The sequence below is a fragment of the Pimephales promelas genome, chromosome 3 (assembly GCF_988280905.1).
Source record: "Pimephales promelas chromosome 3, fPimPro1.hap1.1, whole genome shotgun sequence".
Lineage (NCBI taxonomy): Eukaryota > Metazoa > Chordata > Actinopteri > Cypriniformes > Leuciscidae > Pimephales > Pimephales promelas.
The window spans coordinates 6,714,326-6,725,000 of record NC_142771.1 but is presented as its reverse complement, the minus strand read 5'-3'; the positions used below and the strand labels follow the sequence as shown (position 1 = coordinate 6,725,000).

General features: G+C 35.1%; 1 long non-coding RNA gene across 5 annotated transcripts in view; it reads right to left on the bottom strand.

Moving 5' to 3' along the window:
* Positions 1-10,675, bottom strand: part of LOC148981938 (uncharacterized) — a 52,359-nt gene that overhangs the window by 637 nt on the left and 41,047 nt on the right. For 4 of the 5 annotated variants that reach the window (XR_016153029.1, XR_016153017.1, XR_016153023.1 and 1 more), the window contains 2 exons: positions 6,952-7,172; positions 1-222 (listed from right to left, as the gene is read on the bottom strand). The exon at positions 1-222 is cut by the window's left edge and continues 637 nt beyond it. This is a non-coding gene — a long non-coding RNA (uncharacterized LOC148981938). The remainder of the gene's footprint in view (positions 223-6,951; positions 7,173-10,675) is intronic. The other variant, XR_016153041.1, reaches the window with a different exon arrangement.

The window sequence follows — 10,675 nt, the reverse complement described above, 5'->3', positions numbered from 1 at the left end:
ATTGCACTAGTAATAAAATACTACAATTTTAATGAGATTCCCTTTGGTGTTCATTAAAACAAATGTAGTTTCAAAGTTACGTCAGTGAATTAAATGCTAAATGTTTAATCATGTTTCAGGTTCATCAATCACCAACTCGTTGTGCTACTTTTAGACGTTTCCCAGTTTCCTTGCTCTTCATTTCCTTGAGATCCTCCCCTTTGGTTTACAGGTAAGTCACTCCTACAAGATCAATGAGAAGAATGACAAAAAACAACAGCCTTTGAGTCAATAAAACACGTCAAGCATTCAAAAATAACACACACTTGGAAACAATACGGCTTCTACCACATGTTTCCTCAATACGCTCAGTGACATTCTATTTAGAACTCTAAAGTTCTAAAGTTCTACGTATGATGCGTCTGACGGAACCCTTTAAGATTCTATATTTCTAAGAGTCGCCCGTCTTGTGCTCGCATTATTTACAGTGGTATTCTCACTTTACGTTTTTTTTTTATTCGCTTTGGTACTATTTTCACAAGTAAGGTGTACATTTTTAAAACTCTTAGTGCTAATATCACAACAGATCATCAAAAGTGCACTTTTTTCAAACATTTCATCATGTTTTCAACTGTGTTAGTACAATTCACACAATCACAAAGTATCCTTTTCACAACACAAAATAAGTGTTTCATCTACATTATTGTTTCATTCACAGTAACCGCCTTTCATAAAGCTCTTACTATCAAACTTTTGATTTGCATCTCCTTTTGTTCAGTTTAATACTTTTGTCTATTATTTAATCCAACAGATCTTAATGGTTAATCAATTAATCATTTGGTACACCTATAGAATTTAATTTCAGCAATATACAGTATATGAATTTTGAGAACTACAGAAATACAGTAAAATGTGTTTGTATGAATATTTAAATTACATGTAATCACACATGATGAATACTCGTTATAGCTAATTGATTTCACATAGTGGTAACCACAATTGGCCACTATATACATAAATGATTGTAGAGGATGTCTTCATTGATCCTTCACTTGATTACATATATACGGAGGCGTATTGCATTCACTTGAAGAAAAAAAATCGACTGTTTTTCTGAATTAACGAGTTAATTTTTCATGAGAAAAATTTTTTTGCTCTGTTTTTCTGAATTAATGAGTTAATTTTTCATGAGAAAAATTTTTTTGCTCTGTTTTTCTGAATTAACGAGTTAATTTTTCATGAGAAAAAAATTTTGCTCTGTTTTTCTGAATTAACGAGTTAATTTTTCATGAGAAATTTTTTTTGCTCTGTTTTTCTGAATTAATGAGTTAATTTTTCATGAGAAAATTTTTTTTTGCTCTGTTTTTCAGAATTAACGAGTTAATTTTTCATGAGAAAAAAATTTTTGCTCTGTTTTTCTGAATTAATGAGTTAATTTTTCATGAGAAAAATTTTTTTGCTCTGTTTTTCTGAATTAATATGTGAATTTTTAATGGATTTTTTTTTTGCTCTGTTTTTCTGAATTAACAAGTTAATTCAGAAAAAAACAGAGCAAAAACTTTTTTTCTCACGAAAAATTAACTCATTAATTCAGAAAAACAGAGAAAAAAATATTTTCTCACGAAAAATTAACTCATTAATTCAGAAAAACAGAGAAAAAAATATTTTCTCATGAAAAATTAACTCGTTAATTTAGAAAAACAGAGAAAAACTTTTTTTCTCATGAAAAATTAACTCATTAATTCAGAAAAACAGAGCAATTTTTTTTCTCATGAAAAATTAACTCATTAATTCAAGAAAAACAGCAATTTTTTCTCATGAAAAATTAACTCATTAATTCAGAAAAACAGAGAAAAAAATATTTTCTCATGAAAAATTAACTCGTTAATTCAGAAAAACAGAGAAAAACTTTTTTTCTCATGAAAAATTAACTCATTAATTCAGAAAAACAGAGCAATTTTTTTCTCATGAAAAATTAACTCATTAATTCAAGAAAAACAGGGTAGATTTTTTTTCTTCAAGTGAATGCAATACGCCTCCGTACAATACGCCTCCGTACATATATTATGGATATTTGGAAATTATAGATTATGTAAATGTTGGGTACTGTAAGTGTATTGCCTAATGTTACAGTAAAACTGTGTAATCTGTCTTTTAAAGTACTGTAGCATATTCATTAAGGCCGATTTGAAACATGTATCTTGCATTGTTTGCTGTTGGATGAACTGATTGTTAAAAGTACTAAACTGAAAGAAGATCATATTGTTGTGTTTCAGTGATTAAACCAAATGTTTTCATTACATATTACAATAATCTTGTGTTTGAAATGATGATTATGTGGACTGAAAACATGTGCAACTGACTGAAAGCATTACATCAGGTTTTGAAAGAATGACTAGCTGCGTTACAAGTGTGATCAGTTTGGATTTTTGTACTACGAGTTTTGAAAATGTACACCTTACTTGTGAAAATAGTACCAAAGCGAATAAAAAAAACGGTAATTACCGTGTGTGTACACACTATCTGGGTCATTTCATCAGAGTGTGTTGTTAAGCACCGGAATGACTCGATTATTCAGTTCACTTTCAGGCCGCTCCAGTATGCGTGGTAATAGTGAAGGAGCTTAAAATTGTGATTTGACTTGAGCGATGAGATTTCATTTGCAAACAGAAATGTTCAGAGCTCATGTGTGTAACGCAAGCCACTGAGACTCGACTGTAAACAACTGAAGTCTTTGTGTTTGTGTGCGTCATGTGATTCCTGGAGTGGTTATTTGTGCCCGACGCTTTATCAGTGTGAAGGGTGTTTTTGACAAATACAGACTTATCTTTTATTGATGACTAAATAAATAACTCGGTTGGACATAAACTGGCGTGAACACATATGTGGGACATGCAGAGTGAAGAAACTACTGTGGGGTCAGTGATATTTTTCATTACAAAAATTCAGTGACAGTAAAGACATTTATAAAGTTTACACAAAAAACAACCGTTTTCAACACTGATAATAATCATAAATGTTTCTTGAGCATCAAATCATCATATTAGAGTGATTTCTACGGAAGCCCTGAACCGCAAGCTAAAAAAAAAAAAAAAAGTCAATAAAAAAAAAATCTGTAAAAAAAAAATAAAATATGTAAAAAAAAAAAATCTAGCATTTCGAGATTAAAGTCGAAATGTTTCAAGATTAAAGTCGAAATGTTTCGAGATTAAAGTCGAAATGTTTCGAGATTAAAGTCGGAATGTTTCGAGATTAAAGTCGGAATGTTTTGAGATTAAAGTCGAAATGTTTCGAGATTAAAGGTGGAATGTTTTGAGATTAAAGTCGAAATGTTTCGAGATTAAAGTCGAAATGTTTCGAGATTAAAGTCGGAATGTTTCGAGATTAAAGTCGAAATGTTTCAAGATTAAAGTCGAAATGTTTCGAGATTAAAGTCGGAATGTTTTGAGATTAAAGTCGAAATGTTTCGAGATTAAAGTCGAAATGTTTCGAGATTAAAGTCGGAATGTTTCAAGATTAAAGTCGAAATGTTTCGAGATTAAAGTCGGAATGTTTCGAGATTAAAGTCGGAATGTTTCAAGATTAAAGTCGAAATGTTTCGAGATTAAAGTCGAAATGTTTCAAGATTAAAGTCGAAATGTTTCGAGATTAAAGTCGGAATGTTTCGAGATTAAAGTCGGAATGTTTCGAGATTAAAGTCGAAATGTTTCGAGATTAAAGTCGAAATGTTTCGAGATTAAAGTCGGAATGTTTCGAGATTAAAGTCGGAATGTTTCGAGATTAAAGTCGAAACATTGTGCATTCATAACAGTGCGCGTCCACTGGCTCAGAGCGCGCGTGTGCGTGTGAAGTCGAACTGCCATGGATACACAAAATAGTAGCTATTTACTTTTATCTGAATTACTTATCTTACTTTATCGTTATAAAATTTAATGCGCCGGAATAGACTTTAGCGAATTCCGACTTTAGACTTGAAAGCCCAGATAAAAGTAAAAAGCTACTATTTTGGGTTTATCCATGGCAGTTCGACTTCACACACACACACGCACGCGCTCTGAGCCAGTGGACGCGCACTGTTATGAATGCACAATGTTTCGACTTTAATCTTGAAACATTTCGACTTTAATCTCGAAACATTTCGACTTTAATCTCGAAACATTTCGACTTTAATCTCGAAACATTTCGACTTTAATCTCGAAACATTCCGACTTTAATCTCGAAACATTCCGACTTTAATCTCGAAACATTTCGACTTTAATCTCGAAACATTCCGACTTTAATCTCGAAACATTTCGACTTTAATCTCGAAACATTTCGACTTTAATCTCGAAACATTCCGACTTTAATCTCGAAACATTCCGACTTTAATCTCGAAACATTTCGACTTTAATCTCGAAACATTCCGACTTTAATCTCGAAACATTCCGACTTTAATCTCGAAACATTCCGACTTTAATCTCGAAACATTCCGACTTTAATCTCGAAACATTCCGACTTTAATCTCGAAACATTCCGACTTTAATCTCGAAACATTCCGACTTTAATCTCGAAACATTTCGACTTTAATCTCGAAACATTTCGACTTTAATCTCGAAACATTTCGACTTTAATCTCGAAACATTTCGACTTTAATCTCGAAACATTTCGACTTTAATCTCGAAACATTTCGACTTTAATCTCGAAACATTTCGACTTTAATCTCGAAATGCTAGATTTTTTTTTTTTACAGATTTTTTTTTTTTTTTTTACAGATTTTTTTTTTTTTTGGTTGCGGTTCAGGGCTTCCGTAGATTTCTGAAGGATCATGTGACAAAAAAAATTCAGCTTTGATCACAGGAATAAATTAGACTTTAAATAGAAAACAGGTTTAAATTGTCCTAATATTTCACAATATTACTGTTTTACTGTATTTGGGATCAAATACACTTCAGAGACTTTAAAATATTGAAAAGTTTTACTGACCCCAAATCGTAGTGTATTTTCAGGGTGGCTACAGGTATAAACAATTTAAATTTAAGACTTTTTAATACCACTTCTAAATTAAATTTAAAACCAAACTTACGATGGAAATATAAATTAAAAAATGAAAATATACAGTAATATTTCCAAGTAAACACACTGTCTGTTCAAAATGGTAAAATGACAATAACCAATGGTCAATTGCGTACATGCAGTCGCCTGTGGTGGAGTAAAAAGAAATATAGAAGGCATTTTTATGAATGTCTTAAGCCTTGTATGTTTTAAATAATAAAGTATATTAATAAAGGCTTAGATTTAGTTTTATTAATAAAGGCATAGAACCAGTTTATTTATAGTTAAACTGATAATAGTGTCATATAATTAGTTTATTAATTAAACTAATAAAAAGATAAAAAGACTTTGAGATATGTTTGGTAATTGTACCTTTTAATTTAATAAATTAAAATTAATTCGCTTTATTTCAGATCAATATTTGTTTTCCTTCATTTTAATCTTAATTAACCCTAACTTTATTCTCATTATAATTGATTTCCGTATAAAATAATACTACAAACACTTAAAAATAAACAGAATAGTACCCTTACGTAGAAAATATTCGACCTGGCTGGCAGAACGTTGCATCTTTGCGGTGACATGACAAACATATTTAAGACCTATCCAATCTGAATTCTGAATTTAAGGCCTTATTTTTAGGAAAATTGATTTAATACTTTTTAATGACCCGCGGCCACCCTGATTTTATAAATAGAAGCCAAATAAAGTTGATTGTGTGTTTGTCTAGTCATTGTAAACTTGACAGTGTTTGTCTCTTCTCATCTCTCAGGGGAACACAGTGGCAGGGCGGACACTTCCTGTGAGAACACACACACACACACACACACACACACACACACACAGAGGGAAGTTCAGTGTTTTCGAAAGCTTGAGGCGAGATTGGGAATGTGGGTTATTTTAGGATTTCTTTGGGCTGTTCAGCAGTGAACTGAAATCAGAGAGCGGAGAAGACACGGATAATCCAGATAATCTGACTGCTATGCACACACACACACACACACACACACATTATTAAGTACTGTACCAATACTGTAGTTCTGCTGTTCTCTTTACAGTCAGGTGAGGTCGTGTATTCTTACTCTATAATCATGTGAATAACCTTTCACCGAGATAAGAATAGAGATACTAATTGGATTAAATCCATGAGTTTAGGAGTCATTCACTCTTTAGCCGTCTTCACATCCCTAAACTTAGAACTCAAGACTGAATTAGCATGTTAGCAATGGTGAAAATAGCACTGATTTTAGCTCGTTAAACACTCATTGATTCTCTCTCATGCCGATTACAGTAGATATAATTAAGTTGTTTTACATTATTTTATATCCGAGGACGGATCCAAAATGTCATCAAAATGAATTCGTTCATTTCATCCGTTGAATGAACCAAATGACTCGGAGAAAGATTCGTTCATTTTGATGAACAGGAGAGTCACGAACGTGCGTCACAGAACAGAGCAAGGCGAGTGTTTGAGCTTATAAAACTTAAACTTTGTTATTTATTTATTAAATGAGCGATCGTTTCGCTTGATAAGACCCTTATTCATCGTCTGGAATCGTTTAAAGCCCTTTGAACAGTTTGTAGTTTGCACTGAAACTGTCTTTTGGACCTTGAACCGTTTGGTTCCCATTGAAGTCCATTATATGGAGAAAAATCCTGGAATGTTTTCATCAAAAACCTTAATTTCTTTTCGACTGAAGAAAGAAAGACATGGATATCTTGGATGACATGGGGGTGAGTAAATTATCAGCAAACGTTTTTTTTTTTTTTAAAGTGAACTATTCCTTTAAAGTTATTGAACCTTAACAGAAAATCTTTTTTTGAGAGCTCATTTGAGTGTGAATTATCCATTTAATTTTGGACTCTGCAGGGAACGAAGATGGTTTAAAGCTCTCCACATGCAGTGACGCTGTGAAGCTCATGATCATGGTGAACGCTTACTTCCTTTGGGCTGAAACAGAAAAACGATATTAGGTTCCAGCGCCTGTATTCCCCCGCAGGACGTCCAGCCCAGGGAGTGAGCGGCGCACCCGGGTCTCTGCTGTGTGGTTTATGGGTCAGTGTTTTAAGAGCTCAAGGTCTGTGGGTTTAAATGCCCTGGAGGAAAGTGGTACAGATGTGCAGTTCACTGCTGGTGTCGTGTTCCTCTCTGCTGCGCTGATCTGGAAAAGAAAAAGTAATATTAATAAAAAAATTCTAATAATATTAATTACCGTATGTAGCTCTCTAACAGAGTGAATTATAAAGCATTATCATCATTACCTATATTATCTATAAAGCACAACCAGGACGGACGGACGGACAGATAGATAGATAGATAGATAGATAGATAGATAGACAGACAGACAAGACAGACAAACGGACGGACAGACAGACAGACAGATAGATAGATAGATAGATAGATAGATAGATAGATAGATAGATAGATAGATAGATAGATAGATAGATAGATAGATAGATAGATAGATAGATAGATAGATAGATAGATAGATAGACAGATAGATAGATAGATAGATAGACAGACAGACAGGCAGACAGATGAACGGACGGACAGGCAGATAGATAAAAAGATGGATAGATAGACGGAGAGACATATAGATAGATAGATAGATAGATAGATAGACAGACAGACAGACAGACAGACAGACAGACAGACAGACAGACAGACAGACAGACAGACAGACAGACAGACAGACAGACAGACAGATAGATAGATAGATAGATAGATAGATAGATAGATAGATAGATAGATAGATAGATAGATAGATAGATAGATAGATAGACGAACGGACGGACAGACAGACAGATGAACGGACAGACAGGCAGATAGATAAATAGATGGATAGATAGACGGAGAGACATATAGATAGATAGATAGATAGACAGACAGACAGATTAGACAGACAAACGGACAGACAGACAGACAGACAGACAGATAGATAGACAGACAGACAGACAGACAGACAGACAGACAGACAGACAGACAGACAGACAGATAGATAGATAGATAGACAGACTGACAGACGAATGGACGGACGGACAGATAAATAGATGGATAGATAGACGGAGAGACATAGATAGATGATAGATAGATTAGACAGATAGATAGACAGACAGACAGACGAATGGACGGACTGACGAATGGACGGACGGACAGACAGATAGATAAATAGATGGATAGATAGACGGATAGACAGACAGACAGATGAACGAACGGACGGACAGATAGATAGATAGATGGATAGATAGATAGACAGACAGACAGATGAACGAACGGATGGACAGACAGATAGATAAATAGATGGATAGATAGACGGAGAGATATAGATAGATAGATAGACAGACAGACAGACGAACGGACAGATAGATAAATAGATGGATAGATGGACGGAGAGATAGATAGACAGACAGACGAAAGGACAGACGGACGGATTGTCAGCTAACAGATTGTTCTGCTGATGATGGATCTCTGCACACTTTATTATTTCATTCTACAAATAATATGATGGGTGTTCATGAACGCTCCTTCATAACAGCGATGCGTCTGTGACTGAGTCGGGCGTGAGCGCTGCCAGTTTCCCAGCTCTGTGAGAAAAGAGAGACGTGAGAGGAGAGACGGGGAGGTGCGAAACGCCACGCGCTCACAGACGGGAGACGAGCAGCACTTCCAGGCACCGATGCGGTGTGAGAACAGGACTTTTCCTGCTCGCTTTTAAAGCCACGTTTTACATTAAGATATTTACAAATGTCACTCTAACCATCTATGACTGCCCACATTTACATTTAAACGCTTGTCCAGAATGATAACTATAAAAATGTCGATAATGATAACTATATTAGTGTATATTAACTATATTAAGTCAGAATTGCGAGAATAAACCCCCCACTTATGTAATCTTTACAGAAATGTAACGAGGTGGACATACATGGACAGTTTGTGAACCCTGTTTCGTTGTTAGACAGATTATTATAACTTTTAAAAAAAGTCCAATACAAGCATAACTGCACTCGTCAACGGCAACTGTCACAGTTGCTAGGCGACAAGAACAATTATCTGACATTTAACAACAAATGGCTCAGTCCGACCTTAGTGGCCTTCGGAGTGTCTCCGAACTGAACATGCGCTGGCTGTCTGCTGCTGTGCGACTGTCGTTACGCACAAACACACACACACACACACACACACACACACACACACACACACACACTTAGGTTTTTAAAATCTCAATCTCCCAGCAGACTCATTCACATAAGACAGCGTCTCATTCCAAAGTTGCCATGGCGATATGTGCGCTCAGAAAGATTCCCCATCGTGAAGAAAACAGATACGGATAGACGGCAGGCAGAGAAAACGAGTCTCTCATCAGGGCCGAAACCAAGGTTTGATTAGTTCCTGATTATTGTCCTTTTCAATGGGGGAGCAGAAGAGACGAACCACAGGTGTAATTGGGTTTGAAGCAGCGTTGTTTTTCACACACACACCTTTCACTTCTTAACTCTTTCCCCGCCAGCGTTTTAAAAAAAAGTTGCCAGCCACCGCCAGGGTTTTTGACGATTTTCGCTAAATTTGAATGCCCCTGCTGAATATTTTCTTCCATGAATATATGAAGATGATATATATAAAAATAAAGATCTGAGCCTCTGCTTTTAGGCAAAAAAAAACGTTTTTATTTTATCTTCATCTGTTCTTTTTTTATTGCCTCTTGAACAGAGGTAGGTTTTGTCAAAAACACAACATTTTGGACAAAAAACTGAGAAAAAGGTATTTTTATCAAACAAGTGCATTTAAAAGCAGAATACATTCAGATGTTGTTTCCTTCATATATAAAACTTTCCAAAATAAATTAAAAACATAAAATAAATGTAAAATATATCACATTTCCCAGGATGTAAGGGAAATGTAACTTTTGCAATAAAACTTCTGCCTCTGCCTCTCTGTGTTCTACCTGTGAATAATGAATAATTGGAATTACAATAAACAGGCCTAGACACACACACACACACACACACACACACACACACACACACACACACACACACACAAATACATATTACAATGTGGTAAATGTGCACAAAGAGAGAAATAATTTGACAATTACACCTTCATATTTAGACAGCCACACATAAATGCCTGCACACACACATACATATTATAGTGTCATAATATTATACGATCTATCTGCGGCACGTCCATGGCTAGCATGAACATGTGCATCTCTCTCACTGACTACTTCGTCCCGATCAGATTCAGAATGATCAAATAAAGAGTGATCGGACTCCGAGTCCATTAACCTCCAGTACTTCAGCCATATACCTCTGCATTGTCTGTCTGATACATTCTCACTACTCCACTGTTTGAGACGATTGCAATCTGTTTCTCTAAACAAAGAGTTGCGCAATCATTCAGGACATGCGCGCGGGTCTTCCTTACCGTATACCACCTAAAACACGGATACCCGGAAAATTCCGTGTTTGGCGCAGATGCGTTTTTTCATTAAACACGGAAAATTCCGTGTTTGGCGGGGAAAGAGTTAAGAGCTGGTTCTTCGTCATCGGGCCTGAAACGGTTTTGATGACAGCAGCCTGAAAAAATAATAACACCCTTACGAAAAAGAAGTTTATTCAAGTGTGCCATTAGTATACTTCTTTTAAACTAAAAATAAGA